Source organism: Hibiscus syriacus, unplaced genomic scaffold (genome assembly GCF_006381635.1).
Source record: "Hibiscus syriacus cultivar Baekdansim isolate YM2019G1 unplaced genomic scaffold, ASM638163v2 tig00005856_pilon, whole genome shotgun sequence".
NCBI lineage: Eukaryota > Viridiplantae > Streptophyta > Magnoliopsida > Malvales > Malvaceae > Hibiscus > Hibiscus syriacus.
In genome coordinates, this window is record NW_024062067.1 from 929916 (window position 1) to 955247 (window position 25332).

The 25332-nt window shown below is 34.8% G+C and overlaps 2 pseudogenes; one reads left to right on the forward strand and one right to left on the reverse strand.

Moving 5' to 3' along the window:
- The first annotated feature begins 269 nt into the window (after positions 1-269).
- Positions 270-20103, forward strand: LOC120199963 (annotated as a pseudogene).
- A 2522-nt stretch (positions 20104-22625) lies between these two features.
- On the reverse strand, positions 22626-23985 carry LOC120199949 (annotated as a pseudogene).
- Between the last annotated feature and the right edge of the window lie 1347 nt (positions 23986-25332).

Consider the following 25332-nt stretch of genomic DNA (forward strand, 5'->3'; position numbering starts at 1 on the left):
CTTTTGACCCACCATTGTCCTTTTCCTGCCTTCGAACCACTAAATAACTCCCAAATGGCGGTTCATTACCAGTTGGAAGGGATTTTCATACCCAATGTGATTAGGATTGTTGACCATTGAATAATCTGAACGACACTTTTAAGTATACTTGGAACTATCCCTTGTTGCATATAAATATAAGCCACTTTCTCTTACCATTTTGGCTCTAATCTTGGAATTTGAGCTTTTAGCTTTATACCAACGGATGACGTTGAAATACCTCAATATTTCATCTGTCCGTTTTGCCGTCCGGTTCCGAATTGACGCCGAACCACACGCTTCAACGGTTGAGTCAGGCTTGGTGTTCGGCAAATGCGGGCGGCGGTGTCGATAAGGTTCCTACCCGGGAGTCTCCTCTATGTAACATTCGTCTTCTTGAACTCGTTCGTGAACTAGACGTTCCTGGTTTGTATGTAAATGCTTTGAACGAAATAGAAGTCCTAGGAAAGGACAATGAGGGGAACAAGAAGTTCATGGAGGACGCTGGTGTAGCCAGAGCTGTGATCTTGTTGTTGATACTGTCGTAACCGGTTTTCGTCCGGACACGAAATATTATACTTGGCAGGGAAATTGATGTAAATAAATAATTTTGAAAATAATTTGTGAGTCGCCATCGGCCTTTTGGATCAGGTAGGTCGAATACCTAAAAATTATTTTCTTTAAAAGAGTTTTAAGAAAACATCAATTAAAAAAATGAACTGATCTGCGTTTTATAACCAAAAATTCGTTCTTTTTAATAATAAAAAGGGATTCGTGGTCGGTTACGTTTAGGGAAGGATTAGCACCCCTACAACGCCCAAAATTGGTACTTTTTAATTATAAATTGTCTCTATTATTAAAATTTAAAAATTCAAAAATATATTTAATTTATAATCCTATTATTTCAAAATTATATAAAAAAATTTATTTATTTAAAAATATCAGAAAAGAACTTCTAGGTGCCTTAAGACAGCTCTTTTCTTTGATATTGATAAATATTAATTTAAATAATATTGTTTAATTTTTAATTTTAAAATATCAGAATAGGACATCCAGTTGTATTAAGACTGTCCTTTTCTTCGATATTAAAAATAAATATTTAAAAATTACTATTTATTATATATATATTTATGAATACATGAAAATATTTAAAAATATAAACAAATAAAATAAAAATACCACTAAAACAATATATAAAAAAACAGAAAAATAAATGAAAACATATAAAATAAATGACTAAATTACAGTAAAAATAAAATTAAAAATCTAATTCATAATTAATCACAATTATAGGGATTAAACATGCAATTTATTTATTTTATTTATTTAGTGACTAAAATAAAATTATCTAAAATTCGGATATTAGAATAAAATAAATTAAAAATATAAACTAAGGATTAAAATATTATTTATTAAAATTAAGGGATTAAATCTGTTATTTATCCTAAATATATTATTTTAATATAGAAGACTAAAATAAAAGAAATTAAAATTAAAGACCTGAATTAAAAGTATTATAAAATCGATTTAGTGACTAGAATGTAAAAATTACAAATTCGGAGGACGGCGGACGGGGTTTAACTATTGTCTAATTACACTCATAGTCCTTCCCGAAACGACGTCGTTCGGGAAGGTCTATATAAGTCCAAAACCGGCTGGCCCGAAGGGCCAGCTTCATTTCATTTTTTTTTTCTTTCTCTCTCAACCCGAGAGAGCTCTGACCTCTCTCTAGATTCCCTCATCGGAGGGAAGCCGATCACCGGACGGCAACCGTCTGCCGCCGTGACCGTCACCGCCGGCCACCGCATTCGGTGGCCGGAAAATTTTATTTTTACACCATTAGATAGATCGGGACGTCCTAAGGACGTTTCCGGTGTTCTTTTTCCTTAAAAAGCTCCTAATCGGAGCGAATCTACAAAAGTACCTTCGGTGTTTCGAAGGTTCCGGTGAGATCCGGTGGTCGGGGCTTCCTCGGTAAGTTTCTTTTCTTCATTTTTCTTTCTTTTCTGTTTCTTTGCTGCTGAGATCGTTGGTAGTATTTTGTATATATATTTTTTTTGTTTCTCTGGGATCTGTTCTCTGTCTTCTTCCTCTCTTTTTTTTTTCCAGGTTCGGGTGGTGGCTTTTATAGCCACCACCGGTGTGGCCATCAGACCGGTCCGAAGAGGGGATTTCGGTGAGTCACCGGACTACCAGTGGTGACTCACCCCGTAGCCATGGCGTGGACGGCTGGCGTTGGAGCTTCTGGAGCTTCGGTTGGGACGTGGCAGCGGCGGAGCGGCGAGAGCAGCAGCGGCAGCGCGTGGCCCTAGGGTATCATACCCTAGGGTTTCCATCTGGAGCCATCTGGACCGTTGGATCTTGCCAGATCCAACGGTCAGTCTGAGGCGGCTGGCTAGAGGCGGCTGGCATGGGATTAGGGTTAGGAAACCCTAACTGAAACCTTAAATTGGTTTAGGGTTTCCTTTTGGGTCTGGGCCGGTTCTGGTTGTTTGTAACTGGGCCGGTCCAGTTGTAATTGGGCCTGTAATTAATTATTTATATATGTATTTAATATATATTTAATAATAATAATAATAATGATAATAATAATAATAATAATAATATGGGTAAAAAATTAATATCTTCAGCTGCCCCTCTTTGCTCATTCTTGTGTTAACAAGAATAGGGCAAAGATGAAAAGATAATAAATTTTTTTATCCATTTGGCTTCACTTGATCACAATGGAGATATTGAATAAATTCTTCTCTTTCTTCAGATGAGTTCTTCTCATTATAAACTTTCTGCTGGGGATGATGCTGACCTCTTTCTTTCTGTGATAGAGTCATTCAAAAGGTTGAATAAGCTTTTGATGAGTTCTTCTCATTATGAATTTTCTCCAGAAAGGCTGATGCTAATCTATCTCCTTCTGTGATAGAATTATTGAACAAGTTCTTCTTATTATGAACTTCTTCTTCCTTCTTCAGATGACGAGTTTTTCTCATTATGAACTCTACTTGGCAATGTTGATCCATCCAATGATGAATTCAAAAAGATTGAACAAGTTCTTCTCATTATGAACTTCTTCTTCCTTCTTCAGATGACGAGTTCTTCTCATTATGAACTCTACCTGGCAACGTTGATCCATCAAATGATGAATTCAAACAAAAAGTTGAACAAGTTCTTCTCATTATGAACTTATTCTTCCTTCTTCAGATGAAGAGTTCTTCTTATTATGAACCTTCTCTGGCAAAAATAATCCATCAAGTGATGAATTCAGACAAAAGGTTGAACAAATTCTTCTCATTATGAACTTCTTCTTCCTTCTTCAGATGAGTTCTTCTCATTATGAACTTTTTCTGGAAAAGCTAATCCATCAATTTGATGAATTCAAATAAAAGGTTGAACAAATTCTTCTCATTATGAACTTCTTCTTCCTTCTTCAGATGAGTTCTTCTCATTATGAACTTCTCTGGCAAAAATAATCCATCAAGTGATGAATTCAAATAAAAGGTTGAACAAATTCTTCTCATTATGAACTTCTTCTTCCTTCTTCAGATGAGTTCTTCTCATTATGAACTTTCTCTGGAAAAAATAATCCATCAAATGATAGATTTGAATCTTTGCTAAAATCTTCGAAATTCCTGTTAAAAATTCAACATAGATGAAAATGAATGAAAATGCACCTATTTTTGTAAACACCTAAAATATGATGCATGAATGTTAATTTATTTGATTTCAGACTGGTGAATTGAGTATTTCTTCAATTGTAAAAACCCAATAGATCTTTCTTCTTCAAATCAGAGAATCTATCATCTTTGACAAATGTAGATATAATGTCACAAAACCTCTTGAGAATAAAACTCAATAGTATAGGCTCTTGAAAAGCTTGCATTCAGGCAACATGTTGATTCTGATAACAACTCATCTGATTATGAAGTGACCTTTCAAGATGATTTCACAGATATCAATAGTTCTTCTAATACCGAGAAATCTTGAATTCTGATTCTGATGAGGAGAATAAACTGTTATACTTGACAGAAATGGGATTCTCAGAGGCTGAAACTTCAAATAGCCCTGGAGAAATGTGGTCCAGATTCATCAATTGCAAAATTGATAGATTTTATATGTGCTGCTCAAATGATTAAAGATGCTGACGCACTTCTTCCGGTAAAAGATGGGAAGCCATTATGTGATGATCCCAATTACAAGAAAAGGCAAAACTTGGACTATGATTTTTGGGAAAGGAATAAGCAAAAGAAACTTGAAAAGAAACTTCTTAATGAAGACAATCATGCAGTTCATCTTTTAATTCCAATGATTGGTTCTGTAGTTCCTACCAAACCAGATCAGATAACTCAAAGAACACTTCCAGAAGATGCTATTGGCAAATTCATCTTCTAAATTCAATGATTGGTTTACCAAACCAGATCAGATAACTCAAAGAACACTTCCAGAAGATGCTATTGGCAAATTCATCTTTCATTTAATGATTGGTTCTATCCAACCAGATCAGATAACTCAAAGAACACTTCCAGAAGATGCTATTGGCAAATTCATCTTCTAAATTCAATGATTGGTTCTGTCCAACCAGATCAGATAACTCAAAGAACACTTCCAGAAGATGCTATTGGCAAATTCATCTTCTAAATTCAATGATTGGTTCTGTCCAACCAGATCAGATAACTCAAAGAACACTTCCAGAAGATACTATTGGCAAATTCATCTTCTAAATTCAATGATTGGTTTACCAAACCAGATCAGATAACTCAAAGAACACTTCCAGAAGATGCTATTGGCAAATTCATCTTCTAAGTTCAATGATTGGTTCTGTCCAACCAGATCAGATAACTCAAAGAACACTTCCAGAAGATGCTATTGGCAAATTCATCTTCTAAATTCAATGATTGGTTTACCAAACCAGATCAGATAACTCAAAGAACACTTCCAGAAGATGCTATTGGCAAATTCATCTTCTAAATTCAATGATTGGTTTACCAAACCAGATCAGATAACTCAAAGAACACTTCCAGAAGATGCTATTGGCAAATTCATCTTTCATTTAATGTTTGGTTCTGTCCAACCAGATCATATAACTCAAAGAACACTTCCAGAAGATGCTATTGGCAAATTCATCTTCTAAATTCAATGATTGGTTTACCAAACCAGATCAGATAACTCAAAGAACACTTCCAGAAGATGCTATTGGCAAATTCATCTTTCATTTAATGTTTGGACTAGGATATCACAATGCTTATTCGAGGTAGAGCCAGAATTTGTAGATTCGAAGCATTTCCATGCTACTACACTGAAAAGGGCTATATTCATAATTCTGCCAATTAAGAATAGATTTTCTCTTTATTCTGCTTCCTCCATGTGCTGATGCTTTTCCATTGACAAAGAAATGATGGCCTTTCTGGGATCCAAGAACAAAGTTAAACTGTTTATAAACATGTACAGGAAGTGTCAAATTGACAGAAAAGATCTGTAAGGCTCTTGAAGCTTATGACAATGAGCCACCTTCGAGTGTCCAGAAGTATGTTCTTGATGAGTGCTGAAAATGTAATCTAGTATGGGTTGGAAGGAATAAAGTTGCTCCACTTGAACCTGATGAGGTGGAAATGCTTCTAGATTTCCTTAAAAACCATACACAAGGATCTGTATAGAGATATGTTTCCCAGTGATATCAATGTCTTGTTTCTTTTTGCTGGAATCAGTGCTGCAAAGATCGCCTTTTATTGTCTTAATATATCTTTGAAAACAGATGTGCAAGAACTGAATGGTGATCGGTTGGAGCAATTGATGAGTAGATTTGGCGGATTTGACCTTGTTGTCGGTAGCATCCCGTATAACAATCTTAATGTTCATGGCTTTAAGATGGTGATGATTTGCTTACTTTGTATTCCATGTATTTAAAAGTATTAACATAAAGTGATATTCAGAAATCTTTAACTCATTTCAAAATTATATTAATTCATAGAAGAATAAATTGAATTTCCAAAAATAAATTGAATCTCAAATAAATTGAACTTGAAATAAATATAATTGTATTCAAAGTTATGGCAAGCATAAGAATGATAAAAATTCAAATGTCTCAATAAATTATAAGCATAAGTATTTCTAAATTAATCAAGTTGACACAATTTAGAGTAATGATGTAAGCTTTTGTCTGGAAGATCTCAAACGTTGTTGAAATACTTGTAGATGTGAAGTTTCTTCCAAACTGTCAAAATCTTAAGAGAGTTCAATTGCCAGATGCCTAATATCAACCTGCATTCGAGCCGCCTTTTCAGGTTTTCAACTCAAATCCTTCCTTTGGTTACAAGATGCCCTTTGCGGGTTTTCACCTTGACCCCCTTTTTTTTCTCTCTTTTTTTTTTTCTTTCTTTTTTTTTCTTTTCTTTTTTTTCTTTTCTTTCTTTTCAAGCATAATATTTCTTGACAGAATCCGAGTTTATTGGGTTTCTCAGAATTTTTCCATCCATTTCTGCTAAGATCAATGCTCCTCCGGAAAAGGCCTTTTTTACAACGTATGGCCCTTCCCAATTAGGCATCCATTTCCCACGGAAATCTTTATGTATAGGCAAGATCTTTTTTAATACTAGATCACCCTCTTGGAACTCTCTTGGATGTACTTTTTTGTCATGAGACTTCATCATCCGTTTTTGATACATCTGTCCATGGCAAATAGCTTTCAATCTTTTCTCCTCAATAAGGTTCAATTGATCAAATCTAGCTTGGATCCATTCAGATTCATCTAATCTTATTTCTCTCAATATTCGAAGCGATGGAATCTCAACTTCAATTGGTAAGACTGCTTCCATCCCATAGACTAAAGAAAAAGGCGTTGCCCCAGTAGATGTTCGAACAGTAGTTCGGTATGCATATAAAGCAAAAGGTAACTTCTCGTGCCAGTCTTTGTAAGTTTCAGTAGTCTTTGTAATGATTCTCTTGATGTTCTTATTTGCTGCTTCAACTGCCCCATTCATCTTTGGACGATATGCCACTGAGTTTGCATGTTTGATCTTAAACTGTGCACAAAGTTCGGTCATCATTTTGTTGTTCAGGTTCAGAGCATTGTCTGTAATGATCCTCTCTGGTAGGCCATATCGGCAAACTATCTCTTTCTTTATGAATTTGCAGACTGTGGATCTCTTAATATTGGTATATGAAGCAGCTTCAACCCATTTGGTAAAATAATCAATTGCCACAAGGATGAAACAATGTCCATTCGATTCTTTTGGTGTGATTGCTCCTATGACATCTATTCCCCACATAGAAAATGGCCAGGGTGCTGTCATTACATGTAAAGGAGATGGAGGTACATGAATCTTGTCTGCATATATCTGGCATTTATGACATTTCCTTGCATAATCAATGCAATCTGTGTACATAGTAGCCCAATAGTATCCATATCTCATTATTTTTCTGGCCATAGAAAGACCATTTGCATGTGTTCCACATATTCCACTGTGTATTTCTTCAATGACATTTCGAGCTTCACTGGTATTTAAACATCTCAATAACATTTGATCATTGCTTCTTCTATACATAATCTCTCCATCAAGAAAATATCCAGCAGCCATTCTTCTCAAGGTTCTTTTATCAATTTCCGATGCATTTGGTGGATAACTTTGATTTTTGATATATTGCAGAATATCATGATACCATGGTTTACCATCTACCTCTTCTTCCACACTATAACAATGTGCAGGAATTTCATATACTTGCATTTTGATTGGCATCATATCAACCTTCTTAGTTGCTTGAAACATAGCAGCTAATGTAGCCAAAGCATCTGCCATTTGATTTTCTTCTCGAGGGAGATAATTGAAGGTAACTTTCTCAAATTCCTTCACTAATTCAAGGGTAAAATTTCGATATTCCAACAATTTGGGATCTTTTGTTTCCCATTCTCCTCGCAATTGATACACCACTAACGATGAATCTCCATATATTTTGAGACATTTGATTTTTCTTTCTATAGCTGCTTTCAATCCCATGACACAAGCTTCATATTCTGCCATATTATTGGTGCAAAAGAACTCCAGTCTACTCGTAAAGGGATAATAAACATTTTCTGGAGAAATTAACACTGCCCCGATTCCTCGTCCCAAAGCATTAGATGCTCCGTCAAAATAAAGCTTCCAAGTTGCAAATTCATCATTTGTTCTGACTTCTTCATTCATGGATATGCATAACAAATCTTCATCGGGAAAATTGAAGTTCAAAGGCTGATAATCATTTGATACACGACTGGCCAGAAAATCAGCTATTACACTTCCTTTTATCGCTTTTTGGTTGACATATACAATATCAAACTCAGATAATAACATCTGCCATCTAGCCATTCTGCCTGTCAAAGCTGGTGATTCCATTAAGAATTTCAAAGGATCAAGTTTTGATATCAACCAAGTAGTATGGTATAACATATATTGTCTGAGTCTTCGAGTAGTCCACACCAAAGCACAACATAATTTTTGTATTGGTGGATATCGAACTTCACAATCAGTAAATTTCTTGCTCAGATAATAAATAGCTTTTTCTTTTCTTCCAGATTCATCATGCTGTCCTAGTACACATCCCATCGAATTTTTGAAAACCGTCAAGTAGAGAATTAATGGTCTATCAGGCATTGGTGATACTAAAATGGGGGCATTGGATAAATATTTCTTAATAATATCCAAAGTTTCTTGACATTTTTCATTCCAGACTTCAGGATTGTTCTTTCGAAGTAATTTGAACACTGGATCACATTTGTCAGTTAATTGAGAAATGAACCGAGATATATAATTTAATCTTCCCAAAAAGCCTCGAATTTCTTTTTTTGTATTGGGTGGTGGAAGACCTTGAATTGCTTTTACTTTATCTGGATCAATCTCGATTCCTTTTTTGCTGACCACAAATCCCAAAAGTTTTCCGGAAGTTACCCCAAAAGTGCATTTTGCGGGGTTGAGCTTTAATTGATACTTCCTCAATCTCTGGAAAAGCTTTCTCAGATTTTGAATATGTTCTTCTTCAGTCCTGGACTTGGCAATCATGTCATCTACATATACTTCAATCTCTTTGTGCATCATGTCATGAAACAAAGTTACCATGGCTCTTTGATATGTTGCCCCTGCATTTTTCAATCCAAATGGCATCACTTTATAACAGAATGTGCCCCACATGGTTACAAATGTTGTTTTTTCCATGTCTTCAGGATTCATTTTTATCTGATTATATCCTGAAAATCCATCCATAAATGAAAACCATGCGTGCCCTGCAGTATTGTCCACCAATGTGTCTATGTGGGGTAATGGAAAACTATCTTTCGGACTAGCTCTATTGAGATCTCTGTAATCCACACACATTCGAACTTTCCCATTTTTCTTTGGTACGGGAACAATGTTGGCTACCCATTCTGGGTATTTAGATGTCTGTAGGAAACCTGCATTGATCTGTTTCATTACTTCCTCTTTGATTTGTAACAACATTTCTGGCCTCATTCTTCTGAGCTTTTGTTGGACCGGTTTATATTCTGGATTGATTGGAAGCTTGTGTATCACTATATCTGTGCTTAAACCGGGCATATCTTGATAAGACCATGCAAAGATATCTTTGAACTCTTGAAGGAGATTTATCAATTCTTGTTTTATCTGGATTGTCAGAGTAGTACCAATTTTCACCTCTTTCATTTCTTCATCTGTTCCCAAATTCACAGTCTCAACCTCTTCCTTGTGGGGTAGAATTTGTTTGTCTTCTTTTTCTACCAATCTTAATAGTTCAGTAGGAACATCACATTCCAGTTCATCCTCACAACCATTGATTTCTTCCAGACATATAGGATGCTCTAAATTTATCACTGGATTAAATTTAGGAATACACATGCTATTAACACGGTGACACCTGCAAATTTAAGTCGGACATATTTCCGAAAGAATATAGTAAATTTATGAAATGTAAAAATGTAATAAAATGTAAAGAATGATTGCCATCTGAAAATTTTAAAGAAAATTTCTTATATTTAACATAATTTCTTTTACAAGATAACAAAAAGTTTTCATATTTTTGAGCTAAACATAAAGATTAGTTCTGAATATTACTCTGCGTTAATATTAAAAACTATAGGAAGATCTTCAGTGGTCCAATTGTTGAGTGTTTCTCCAGGAAAACATGGGCGAATCCTATCCAAGTATTTGCCAGTCTTGTTGTCCTTCATGATCATGTTGATAAATAATCCATTCATAGCTTCTTCGACTATGCCTTGATCTTTCGTCAACTTTTCTTCTTTAAAGGCTTCAACAAGCTGCTGTTCTACATTAATAGTTCCCCCTGATCTGAATGTAGTCTTCAACTGTGGAAAAAACATGTGTTCCCAGATGATTTCTTTCCCTTTCAATTTTGCCTTTCTGTCTTCACATCTTCTTTCATCTCTTTGTTCTTTTGCTGGAAATTGGGCTTAAATCCAAGCCCAAAACGATCTTTTCATCTGTATATTGACAGGAACTGAAATCCCTTGAAGATTCTTTCCTAACCCTTTCCCAGCTTTAGCTCCGATGCCTAAAGTTTGTTGTACCGTCATCTTGGTGCAATCAGACAATCTGGGATATGGAATTTTGCTTCCTTCTGCAATAAAGGTTGCATTTACAAATTCAAGAGCTCGGAAAGAGCATTCAAGAGCATCATCATTGGTGTCGATATATGGAACATCACTTGTTACTGACGCAATGATTTCTTCTTCAGCTCCTACGCATATTAGTTGTCCATCAACAACAAATTTCAATTTCTGATGTAATGAAGAAGGAACGGCTCCTGCTGAATGAATCCATGGCCTCCCTAATAGACAATTATATGTAGGGTGGATGTCCATCACCACAAAGTCAATATTATACACGACTGGACCAATTAACAACGGTATTTCCATTTTCCCAAGCACCTCTTTTTGAGTTCCATCAAATGCTCGCACTACATTCTGATAACTCTTCATGTGTGATTGATTCACAGGCATTCTTTGAAGTGTGACTAGAGGCATCAAGTTGAGAGCGGATCCATTGTCAATCAATACTCCTGGCAACACATGACCATGACAATGTGTTGTGATGTTCAAAGCTTTTACTGACCCCATTCCGCCTTCCGGTATTTCATCATCCGTGAACGTTATGTAATTGTCAGCGGCTATATGTCCCACAATTCTGTCAAGTTTATTGAGGGATATATCTTCGGGGATAAATGTTTGATTGAGAATTTTCATCAAAGCATTTCTATGTGCTTCTGAATTCATCAATAGATCAAGAATGGAAATTCTCGCTTGTTGTTTGTGTAGTTGTTCAACCACACTATACTCACTATGTTTTAGGAATTTCAAAAATTCTTGAGCTTGTTTTTCTGTCACAGGCTCATTAAATGCTGGAAGGGATTCATCTTCAAATACCTTCTGAGGTATTGCCATGGCTTTTCCTTTTGCTTTCACTTGTTCTGAAGCATTGGATGTTTCGGGAGAGTAACATCTCCCACTTCTCGTAAAGAAACCGACTTCGCTCACTGCTTCAGACGTCGATGTTGTACCCAAACTCTGTATTTTCTCTTCTGTTTTTTCTAGAGAAACAGATCCTCCTACCATTGAAACATTGGTAGTATAATTCCAAGGTACCCTGCGGGTATCTTTGTATGGAAATGGTAGAGGAGCGGTGATAACTACTTTTGGATTTATTGGTGCAGGAATCATCGTAGATGATTTCACATTAATGATCACAGGATCATTTGTTCTTTGACTAGGTTTAGAATCCTCTGATGAGCAAACATCATCTTCTTTTTTCCCTGGTTCTTCTTCAAAGAATTCTATTTCTCTGTTGTTCATCAATTTTTGCACCAAATCCCTAAATTCAGGACATAGTTGGATTTTATGCCCTTTCTCCTGATGATATTCACAATAATTCTTGCCTTCATTCTGCTTTGGCCTGAATTGTTGTGGAATTATACCGGCTAAAGTGAGTTGTTGAAATACCCAAACAAACGGAGATTTAATTTCATAAATGTCAGTTTTTGCTTTCTTTCTGTTCTCTTCCTGAATTGCATTCATGTTTTTATCTCCATGATTTGGCAATGGATGATTTGATGCAGATGGTGTATTGAATTCCAACTTCCCAGTGTTGATCAAATTTTGAACCACCCTTTTGAATGCCAAACAGTTTTCAATAGAATGACCCGTGATTCCTTCATGATAAACACAGTGTGCCTTTGTATCATACCAATGAGGGAATGGTGGTTGCATGGGAACCAAAGGATAGGGCCGTATGACATCTGCTTTTAACAGCGAATCATAGATCTCAGCATATGTTACTGGTAAAGGTGTAAAAGACAACCTTTCATTTTCCTTTCGAGATCCTCTGGAATCTGCTCGATTAGTGTTTGTTTCCTCTTTCTTAACCATTGGCTGGGTTATTGTAACACTTTTCGATGAATCCTTGCTGTAAGAATTTGCATTGTTGACTTCATTCTCCTTTTTCCGGTACGTAGGTCTTTTGGAACTAGACCCATCATTTGATTCAATCTTGCCACTTTTCAAGACATTTTCAATGAGTTCTCCAGAAATGACCAAATCTGCAAAATTTCTGGTTGCATTCCCCATTAGATGATTTAAATAAGGAGCCTTCAAGGTATGAACAAATATTACTGTGGCCTCTTTTTCTGACAAAGGTGGTTGAACTTGGGCTGCTGTGTCACGCCATCTCTGGGCATACTGTCTGAACGTTTCATTATTCTTTTTCTCCAAATTTTGGAGAGTCCATCTATCAGGAACCATGTCTGTTACGTGGCGATACTACTCTAAAAATGCTTTAGCCAGATCTTTCCAGGATTTAATGTTGGCTTTGGTCAATTGAGTATACCATTTTAAAGCCGGTCCTGTCAAACTATCCTGAAAGCAGTGAATTAACAATTTCTCGTCCTTCACATATCCTGCCATTCTTCGACAAAACATAGTAATGTGGGATGAAGGGCATGTAGTACCGTCATATTTATCAAATTCGGGAGCTTTGAACTTGATAGGGAGGATTAAGTCTGGAACCAAACTCAACTCACTAGCATCAAACCCATAGAATGATTCAGTTATTTCCACGAATTTCATTCGTTCTTCTAAGCTCTTGATCTGTCTGGTCAGTTCTTCATTTAATTTTTGTTTCTCATTCAGCTCATTCAAATCTGGGATCAAATGATCAGTATTAAGATCCCCTATTTTCACATCTGATATAAGCGGATTTTTGCTTGAAGATGCAGGATTCACTTGTTGATCTTCATGTGGTTTGACTTCTTGTAATGCAGATGTACGAGCATTGATTTGTATAGGTGTAGTACCAGAGTGATAAATTGGTTCTGGTGGAAAACCTAGAGGATACATAGGATCTTGATCAAAAGATACAGGATTTTCAGGCATTTTTCCAATGATAGCCTGCCTTTTAAACATGTCCTCTATTTTCTGCATCATACTGTCTTGTGAATTTGCAATACTGGCTTCAATTTTTTCCAGCTTCATTCTCATTTATTCTTGTTCTTTATGATGTTGTTCCTCAATACGCTGTATTTTATCCTCCATAATTCTCTTAGTAGCTTGTCTAGTACCGTAATGATGTTGTATTTCTCTTTTAGCCAGAATAACTGCGATTGAGAAATCTTTTAATATTATTATTTTTTCTCAAATTTTAATTAATGAATTTTATCTTAATAAAAAAATAATAATAAAATTATTCATAAAGAAAATTATGAAATGAATGATGAATGTATGCAAAATGTATGTATGCAAAAAAACATTGATCCCAAAAAGTTAACTGTCATAGAACAACTTTCATCGGCATACAAAAGTTTCTTTATAATATTTCATAACTACAGATAAGGCATAGCTTTCCTATTAAGCTCTATAACTTCTTTCATTAACCATGACACCTTCTTTCCGTACTTAGAGACTGGATCAACTTGATGCTCAATTATTTTGGCTTCAACAGCTAGTTCCCCAACATATTTAGCAACTTCACTCATTTGTACCATGGCCTCGAACACCATATTACTTCTTTCTTCACTTCTTTCAACATAGAAATCAGTTGACTTTTGCCATTGTTCATTCGTTCCTTCAAGAGTTTGCTCTAACTCAGTGATTCTGACTTGACAATTGTGCAGAATTTTTTCAAGATCTCTAATGCGTCTTCGCAGTGAAGCATTTTCCTCATTACTTTCTTTGAGGTCATTAGGTCCTAGACGAACCTTTTCTTGAAACAATGATTCTTCAAGTTGCAAAATGTAAGCATTAAACTCTGAATTTTTATTTCTAGACTGATCCAGATCTTCTTCAAGTTTTGTTCGTGCTTCTTGCGTTCTTTGATTAAGCTTCTGAATTTGAATATCCTTGTTTCTGCATCTTTGCATCCAATTGCTAGCCATTTCCTGCTCTACCTCAAGTCTGGTGTTGAAATTTTTTCTTTCCAACTCCCATTTTTCTTTTTCAACTTTGGATTCTTCCATCTTTTGGCCTCTGACTTCAAGTTCAGCCATCAACTGGTTCATTTCAGATTCAAATCCCGTGAACATGATATTTTTCTCACCTTCAAATTTAACAAAGATGTCATTCTTCATTTCTTCTAAATCTTTGGCTCGATCCCTTTCTTTTTGCATTTCATTCTTGATCTCGCGGTGTTCAGCCTTGCTTTTTATAATTCGCCCTCTTCTGTCGACCTCAAAATCTTCCATTTTTTGCTTTCCTTTCTCAAGGCTTTTGAGTAGACGGCTATTCTTTCCTTTCAGATCTTCAACTCGTCTTTTCTCGATGTTTAATTCTCTGGTCATCTGTATTGTTGCTTGGCTTGATCCTGATGTTTTCCGGGATTTATATAACTCCTGGTAATTTTTCTGTAATGCTCTGAACTCATCATCACCTTTTTCTTTATCTTTTCTCAACATTACACATTGTGATGAATGAAAGTCAATGTCAAACCCCAACATAGCTTTATCTTGTCTCATTTGCTCTAATTCTTTCGACCAGCCTTCTCTTTCTGCTTCAAACTCAGCTCTCAAGATTTCAATCTCTGACGGAACCACCTTAATGCGATCTTCCATAGAGATATCCTCATTTTGATCTGGTAGAGGAATATTTTCGTTTTTTCTGACAGATCTTCATTCTTCATAATCAGGAGTTAGCATTTCTTTTGCTGCTTTAGCTCGGATACAAAAAGTTGTTTTCCAAGCTGTAACGGCTTCCATGATACTTCTTTTATAATTTTTGCTGTGGAATGCGAACTCAGATGACTGTAATCCAGCAGTGACAGGTACAAATTGACGACCTTCATACTGTCTTATAACCAGAAGTGGTGCATATCCAATTCCTCCCCATAATCCGAGCAGCATTATCCAGTTGTAATCTCCACATTTGTAAAAGAATTCCCTTTGGATTTGCCACGGGCTCGCCAAATCACGTCATTGCTTTGTAGATTTCGAAATGCATTAATCCACATATCTTTCTTAATTTCTTTCGGCCATTTCTGCTCCAGAAATTCTTTTAATGGTGAGTAATCCGTATTAAAGCGTCGGTATGACACTTTTTCTGTCCTCCAGAAATGACTACGGATCCAAACATATAACAACTGGGTACACCTTGAGAATCGTCCACCTCCTAACTTTCTACAAGTATTTAATGATCTGAAGGTCTCTGCTAGGATTGCAGAAGCAGGATTAATCTTTTTCGGTAGCTGTTCAAACAAATCTACCACTGCAGCTTCAACATATCCCAATACTTTTGGGAAGATGACCATACCATATATACCCAGAGCAAATAAATCGAATCGTACTTTAATATCTGGATGGCTCTGAATAATTTCTCTAATGTTGGTCCAAGCAATGCCTTCGCTTTCGCCTTTTTGTTTTGTACGGGATGCCACCCATTCTTCTCGTACACCGGCAATCTTTGTTAATTTAACTCGAAAGGGTTGAGTTTTAATTGACTTTGAATAGATTCGATTCTCCAAAGCCCCTTCGATATGTAGCAAAGTTGTGTATTCTTCAATAGTAGGGACCAAGTCCTCTTTATTGAGAGTGAAGCAATTGTACCCTGGATTCCAGAATTGAATTAGGGCTCTGAGTAATTCATCATCAACTTCAACATAGAGCAAATATGGGATGTCTCCGTAAGTCTGATAAAACTGCAATTTTTTGTTTGAATCCCAACTTTCCCAAATGCTTCGCAAATCTTGCATATCATTTCTTTTTAGTGAAACTGGAGCATAACTGGCCAAGTTAGATACATAATCATCCTGCAGACTGTCTCCTTCTTGTCTTTGTAAGTCCTCAGCCCATTGTCTTACTTCTGAGTTTAGAATTACTTGATTTGAACACTTTTTATCCATAGATGAAGGCTTTCCAATGAGACAACTAACACAAGGATCAATGTCTTTTATCCTGTATGATGCTATGCAAACAGAAAAATAAAGAACACACAAAAGAGAAAATAAATTAGTTTACATAATAAAAAATTTAATAATAACATTTACATAAATATTTTTTTTATTTAAACATGCTTTTCTAAATTTAAATAATTTAAATATACATGTAATTTAATCATTAACGAAAATAAATAAACAAGAAAGTTTAGAATTCATTTCTCCTGTGTGTACACCTATTTTAGACAAAATTTCGGCATGACTTCGGATTGGAAGAGTTTCTAAGGTTTTTTATATGCAGGGTTTCAGATCTAGGAGTAAAGGTACTCGAATTGTCCATGTTAGTGCCCCCTTAGGCTGCTAACCCTCAATCCTAGTCCATCACAGACTAAAGTGGATCGAGTTCAATTCGAGGGGATACATTTCTCTATGCCTGACACGGAGAATAAATTCTCACGAAGACATAGAGCATATGAACCCCGAAAGTTACTTGCTAGGTCTGACACGGAGAATAAATTCTCACGAAGACGTCGCTTTCACTCCTACTTAAAAGGGACAACTCAATTATAGAGCTTTATGTAATGCAATGCAAGTGTTGTGTGTGAGGAGAAATGTTCAAACCTTTGACAGAAAAATAAATAATGAAATAAAATACTTGCAAATAAAATAAAACATATAAATATTATAAAAATAATAAATAAATAAAAAATTTGACAAGAAAGAATTAAAAAATAAATATATGAATTTTTAATTTTTAATTAATAGAGACAATTTATAATTGATTTTTAAAAGTTTGACCATTCCCCAGCAGAGTCGCCAAGCTGTCGTAACCGGTTTTCGTCCGGGCACGAAATATTATACTTGGCAGGGAAATTGATGTAAATAAATAATTTTGAAAATAATTTGTGAGTCGCCATCGGCCTTTTGGATCAGGTAGGTCGAATACCTAAAAATTATTTTCTTTAAAAGAGTTTTAAGAAAACATCAATTAAAAAAATGAACTGATATGCGTTTTATAACCAAAAATTCGTTCTTTTTAATAATAAAAAGGGATTCGTGGTCGGTTACGTTTAGGGAAGGATTAACACCCCTACAACGCCCAAAATTGGTACTTTTTAATTATAAATTGTCTCTATTATTAAAATTTAAAAATTCAAAAATATATTTAATTTATAATCCTATTATTTCAAAATTATATAAAAAATTTATTTATTTAAAAATATCAGAAAAGAACTTCTAGGTGCCTTAAGACACCTCTTTTCTTTGATATTGATAAATATTAATTTAAATAATATTGTTTAATTTTTAATTTTAAAATATCAGAATAGGACATCCAGTTGTATTAAGACTGTCCTTTTCTTCGATATTAAAAATAAATATTTAAAAATTACTATTTATATATATATTTATGAATACATGAAAATATTTAAAAATATAAACAAATAAAATAAAAATACCACTAAAACAATATATAAAAAAAACAGAAAAATAAATGAAAACATATAAAATAAATGACTAAATTACAGTAAAAATAAAATTAAAAATCTAATTCATAATTAATCACAATTATAGGGATTAAACATGCTATTTCTTTATTTTATTTATTTAGTGACTAAAATAAAATTATCTAAAATTCGGATATTAGAATAAAATAAATTAAAAATATAAACTAAGGATTAAAATATTATTTATTAAAATTAAGGGATTAAATGTTATTTATCCTAAATATATTATTTTAATATAGAAGACTAAAATAAAAGAAATTAAAATTAAAGACCTGAATTAAAAGTATTATAAAATCGATTTAGTGACTAGAATGTAAAAATTACAAATTTGGAGGACGGCGGACGGGGTTTAACTATTGTCTAATTACGCTCATAGTCCTTCCCGAAACGACGTCGTTCGGGAAGGTCTATATAAGTCCAAAACTGGCTGGCCCGAAGGGCCAGCTTCATTTCATTTTTTTTTCTTTCTCTCTCAAGCCGAGAGAGCTCTGACCTCTCTCTAGATTCCCTCATCGGAGGGAAGCCGGTCACCGGACGGTAACCGTCTGCCGCCGTGACCGTCACCGCCGGCCACCGCATTCGGTGGCCAGAAAATTTTATTTTTACACCATTAGATAGATCGGGACGTCCTAAGGACGTTTCCGGTGTTCTTTTTCCTTAAAAAGCTCCTAATCGGAGCGAATCTACAAAAGTACCTTCGGTGTTTCGAAGGTTCCGGTGAGATCCGGTGGTCGGGGCTTCCTCGGCAAGTTTTCTTTTCTTCCTTTTTCTTTCTTTTCTGTTTCTTTGCTGCTGAGATCGTGGTAGTATTTGTATATATATTTTTTTGTTTCTCTGGGATCTGTTCTCTGTCTTCTTCCTCTCTTTTTTTTTTCAGGTTCGGGTGGTGGCTTTTATAGCCACCACCGGTGTGGCCATCGGACCGGTCCGAAGAGGGGATTTCGGTGAGTCACCGGACTACCAGTGGTGACTCACCCCGTAGCCATGGCGTGGACGGCTGGCGTTGGAGCTTCTGGAGCCTTCGGTTGGGACGTGGCAGCGGCGGAGGCGGCGAGAGTAGCAGCGGCAGCCGCGTGGCCCTAGGGTATCATACCCTAGGGTTTCCATCTGGAGCCATCTGGAACCGTTGGATCTTGCCAGATCCAACGGGTCAGTCTAAGGCGGCTGGCTAGAGGCGGCTGGCATGGGATTAGGGTTAGGAAACCCTAACTGAAACCCTAAATTGGTTTAGGGTTTCCTTTTGGGTCTGGGCCGGTTCTGGTTGTTTGTAACTGGGCCGGTCCAGTTGTAATTGGGCATGTAATTAATTATTATATATTTAATAATATTTATAATAATAATAATAATGATAATAATAATAATAATAATAATAATAATAATATGGGTAAAAAATTAATATCTTCAGATACGATGTTACGATGAAAGTAAAACGATGGGGACTGAACAAGCTTTGAGGACTCTCTGTCATGTTTGGACACCATCAGGTGAAATCAAGGCATTTTTGGATGAAAATCATCGGCTCATTGACTGTCTAACATGGATTCTCGGGTGCGAAGTCGAGAACCATGTCCACCAAGACTCTCGCAATGCTTTCATTGAAACGGGTGATCGAGGCATCCAATACGAGGTCGTTGGAGAAGTTGAAACCCGAGTTCATGAAACAAATGTTAACGGTAATTAAATCGAAAATCTCTCAACAAGCGACCAAATCCTCCTTGCAAGTTCTGATCCAAGCGTGCCTTCAAGGACGAAACAAGATGAAGATCGTCAAGGCCAACGCGATCTTCGAGCTCATCGAATTCGAACTCGAGAAACCGGAAAAGAACATATCGGAACTGATCTTCAACCTTCTGGCACATCTATGTTCATGCGCCGATGGTAGAGCCGAGTTTCTTCGCCATGCGGGAAGCATAGCGATGGTGGCGAAAAGGATCCTGAGAGTTTCTCCGGCAACCGATGATCAAGCCGTTTGCATACTTTCGTCGATCTCGAAAAATGCAGCAACAAAAGAAGTACTTTTAGAGATGTTGAAGGTTGGGGCAGTGACAAAGCTATGCATGGTAATTCAAGCAGATTGTCCAACATATCTGAAACAGAAAGCCAGAGGGGTCCTTTGATTGCACTCTAATTTGTGGAGTGATTCTCCTTGTATTGCTGTTTATCTGTTAACCAGGCACCAAAGGTAACTCATGGTGACAAAAGTAAAAAAAAGATTACAGTTTGTAGTTAAAAACATCGTGATTGATTAATACAGTCATATTCATAATGACCAATATCAATAAATGTATATACAATATTCATCAATTACACTTTTTATCTTTAATTTTATGCAATTTTATAGATGAAACTTTTATTTAATTTTCAAAATTTACCATCATAGTTATCAATGTATTATATATCATTTTGTAATTAACATATTATAATAAATACAAAGAATTATATTAATCTAAAATAAAAATAAATTGATATATGTGTATTTAAAATATATATAATTAAATCAAAATAAAAGTTATATATATAATTTATTAAAAAAATCATGTATATAGTTACACTAAATCAAAATTTATATATTATACAATACATTTAATCAAAATTCATGCTGATATTTAATATGTATCTCTTTGTTAAGTTATTTATTGAATTTGACAATCAAATCATCTATTTTATGATTCACGCCACAAAAAACGTGTATATATAAACATTTTTGTTGAACGATCATGTAAAATAATATTTGATGCGATAGGTAAGATTGTTGAACCAATTTTAAAGTTCATAATATAAGAATTTGATCTTAATTAATCAATACTATTATTGTTATAATAATTTAAAACATGTGAACTAAACGTTTAATATTCATTAATTTAATTTTAAATTTAGAGATTACAAATAATTTAATCAATCTAACAATATATAAAATAGTAATCAGTTGTTGGGAGTTGAAACATTTTTGTGTGTTTGGAATATAATATATGAAGTAAATTAATATTGCGTCACATTGGAGTTCACTTATATTATAAATTTAAACAAAATAATTATAACTTCCAATTTCATAGCTAAACAAAAATTATGAATTTAGAAAATAATTTAACATAGAAATAGAATCAACTCGAATTTCAAAACCATCCATGTATAGGGATATTTATCGAGTGAGTCGATCAAGAGTTGAGAAGTACTTGATTCGTGCTCGTTAAAAAAATTTATTAGTCAGCTCATGTTCGTTAAAAAAATTCGTTGCTTGTTAAGCTCATCAAAATTTGTACCTATTTTTTAATTATAGGTAAATTTTACTAACATTATATAAAGCTTAATATAAACATAAATTAACATTTAACCAAAACATTATCAAAATCTGTACTATATAAGGTTGATTTTTGGTATAATAAATTATTAATTTATTTTTGTTTATTAGAAAATTAATAAATTTATAAAATAATAATAGTTATTAATTAGTAGTTATTATTTATTAGTAAACTAGTAGTTGTTATTTATATTTTTTTCTGAATGTAAATATTAAGGTAACTACTAAAACAAATATTGAAATATAATGAATTGCTCGCAAACTTATTGTGTCGTTGAACTTTACTCGACTCAAATTGTTAAAATCTCAAGTCGAACTTTAATTTAAATCGAATCAATCTATCAAAGACTAATTAAATTTTAAAAACATCTCACGAACTGTTCAACTCATTAAACAAATTATATCCGTCTGCTTTATCATTATCTCTTTGGATCGTATGTGAATCTTCTAGAAGTTTTATTATATGGCTTTCAAAACATTTGAATTCCACCCATTTTTCTATGAATGGAGTAGCTGCATGGGCGGCCTAGCTTTGTATTTTATCCATCTTTTATGAATTACTATTACATAAAAAATTATAAAATAAATCAGCCATTAAGCTTTGAATTTAAAAATTAGTGAAATTAAACTCCCAATCTTTTAATTTTTATAGTTTAATTAATTTTTAGGACCCTATTTATTTTAAAGTTAAATAATTAATCCCCTCGTAATTCAATTATGATTTCATCTTTGGATAAAGGATTATTTTATAATAGGATCTATGCAGAGCCAACTCATAAGTGCATGAGCTCCAGCTCAGGGGCTCAGGGGATCATTCTTTAACTTTAATAAAATATAAAAATAATGTGTTAGACAGTATTATAAGTTAATATTATAAGTTAATGTCCACGTTTATGTTTTAGTTGTATTTAAAGTGTTTCTTATCAAAACAATAAAAATTATAAATTTGACAAATTTTATTACGTTTCTATGATTTATTAATAAATTAATAAATTAATTATTTAAAATTTGTAGAATATACTTTCGTTCTATATGAGCCTAGTTTTAAAATTTTACTTTAAGACTTAAAAAGTAGTTGAGATATCTTTGGGATCCATGTGTTATTTGATCGACATATTTTTTAGAAATACGATCGATTGTCTCTTAGCTTTCCAATTGTACATGAAACACACTAATTTGCGATTTGAAACTCAATATATTATCATTTTAATAAAATATCGCATGCAAAAATATTTATACGGGTTAATTGGGTATTAATATCTAATATGGATTAATAAATTGGAAATTAATAATCTTGAAAAGCTAACATTGAACTTTTATCCTTTCCTACTTCCTCACCGAAAAATAATATAGAATATTTTCAAAGAATAATAACAAAATTCTCATGAAAAGAGTCTCTGCATTGACAAATATTTGATTATCCCTAATAAATTTGCTAGTTCCAACATTAGTTGCATGGAGAGACGTGCTTTAATTTCACCCATGCCTGTTTCAATCTATCACACACTATCAAATAAAAGAGCACCAATCTCAAGAAGATGGATAATAAGACAACAAATGAGAAGGGATACAAGAATGGTTCCTCCAAACCCTAGCGTGCAATTTCAATATCTCCCTTGCTTCTCCTTTGTTTATAACCATATCAAGTTGAAGAACCAAACAAAGCTTTGCCACCACCCCAACCTGCAACATCTCCTGAAGAACCCTAGATGTTGCCGAGAACCTGCAAATCGATGATAGTATCCTCACCGCCCTCTCGCTTGCCGCATGCGAAACCCTAAATATCTTCTTCGACACCATCGCTATCCCCGCTCCGTGGATCATGAACTCCGCCCTTCCTTCGGCGCAACCGCAGAGCTGATCTAGAACGATCAATGCGAGTTCCGAAACTCGCTTGCTCGAGCTCTCGAGGAGAAGCTCGACCAACACGAACACGGCTCCTTCCTCCACGGCTTTGATCCTGTTTCTTCCCCATGGACAAAGCTCCATTAGGAGTTTCAATGCTGCCTTGGGGCTTGTTGAGAGATCTGGTCTCGTAAAGTGCGTACGATCTCGGCCAGGAATTCGGGTGTAGGGCTGATCAAATGGATTGGATCCGCCACTTGGAAGACATTATTCAATAGAATCGTGGCGTATGCTCGAGATTGGTAGCTACCATTTTTCAGGATTTGAACTAAAGACTCCACAAACTCATTATCATTGTCGACGATTCTCTTTAGACAGCTTTCGGATACCTGATTTGATAAAGAATGCTCAACGCTTCGTCGCAAGCTTTTATAACTTCAGACCATTGGTTGCTCTCCATTTTAAACGACGAATCATAACTCCTGATGATCGATACAAGAAACTCAACTGCATCGGTGGCTTCCAGGCAGCTCTGTTTCTTTCACCTTCGAGGGTGATTGATCTGAGGCTTTCAAGGCATTGACTTGCATCTCAGGGAAACTTGTTGGCATCTTTAATCAACTTGGCGATCTGGGTTTTGTGGATCAGAGGCTTGGGTGTCGGGATTCTTTCGATTCCATGGGAAGCATGAGAGTGCACCACGCTTGGATCAAGCGACGAAGAGTATGGTTCGGGGTTAGATCTGAATCCCCGTCCAACGGTTGTTTAGTCACCGGACATACCTTGTTCTTGGATGAAAACAACCATTGCTCTATGCTTTCTCTATCGTATGTTATCCCGGTTGAGATCGCAACTGGATCTCTTAGTTGAAGCGAAATCGGACAAAGAAAATGAGAAGGAATCTCAATTTCATCCATAACTTTTGGTGTATTACTAATTCTATAGGGGGGGGGGGGAAACAAGAAGCAGCTTTTTATGAAAACTATATCGGAAAATAAGATGGTACCAGATAAAGGATGGCAAAAAAAAGTGAACTTAAACACTTGCCAAAATAGTGGTTGGAGAGAAGCTTTCTATATGAATGGACAAGTGCAAGTTGTTCAATATCAATGAATATAAAGTCAACACACGCATAATTAGAGGGAAATTAAATTAGGACCATTTCAAGGTTTTGTAGAGAAAGGCTCTAAAATAAAAACACTACTTCCAAGGTATAAAAAAATGGGCAAGACTTGTTTCGTGAGGGCAATAAATTGGGGGAGCTTCGAGACAGGTGTCGGTTGCAATGGGCGTTTGTTGAGCTTTATTGGTTCTTTGACTTTATTTTTTGGATAAAGTAAGACTTTGTTTGTTTTTACGTGTATTGGGTGTGGATCATGAATGTTGCATGGCTGGTGCCGACAGTCCTCATGTGGTCGTGGATCTCCGCTCTCGCGTCATCGGTTGTCCTTTAAGAACTCCATTTATGTGCTACTCCTAATTTCAAATTTCTTGTTTAATGCGGCTTTACTTTGGAGTTGGAGGACGGGGTCAATCTAAATGGATTGATTGCCTTTAACTATCAACATTTATATAGTTTATTAATTCAATCTTTATTGTACTTTCTCATGCATCTTATACGGTCACTAACGTCTATCAAATTTTGAGGCTTTCAGTTCTATATCCTCCAATCAACAATTCCTTAACATGATCATGATAGACTCATGTGATCTACTAATATATCTATACATGATAGTAAGATCAATTTAGCTTGCCAACCTAAATATCTATCATCACCTTAGACCTAACACTAACTCTAAAGGTATGATATAAATAAAAAATCACTATGCAGTATTGGAGAAAGAGAGACTCTCATTCATCTTCATCAACTCTTTTCATCATATCTAATAAAAAAGGATGAACCGCCAAAAACCACTACAAACTCCCTAGCCTCTATTCTTTTCTAACTTAATTTGATCATTGATTTTTAAACAATTATTAAAAATACTTATTATTAATATAAATATTATATTTAATAGTGATGAAATGGCACTCTACATAATCTAATGTATTTTGTGATTATATAAATGACATATTTATGTTATATATCAAATTAATAAATATAAAAAATAAAAAAAATCATATTTCTTTCAAGAGAAAAAAGTATATGATTGTTGACATAAAGCAAACAATATATATATCTAAGCAGAAAGGAAATAAGCATTGCGGTAAAGTGTAGATCTCAATAAAATGGGGGAATTGGACATATTATCCGAGTGCATGAATGATTGAAAGCAAGTGTCCAAGT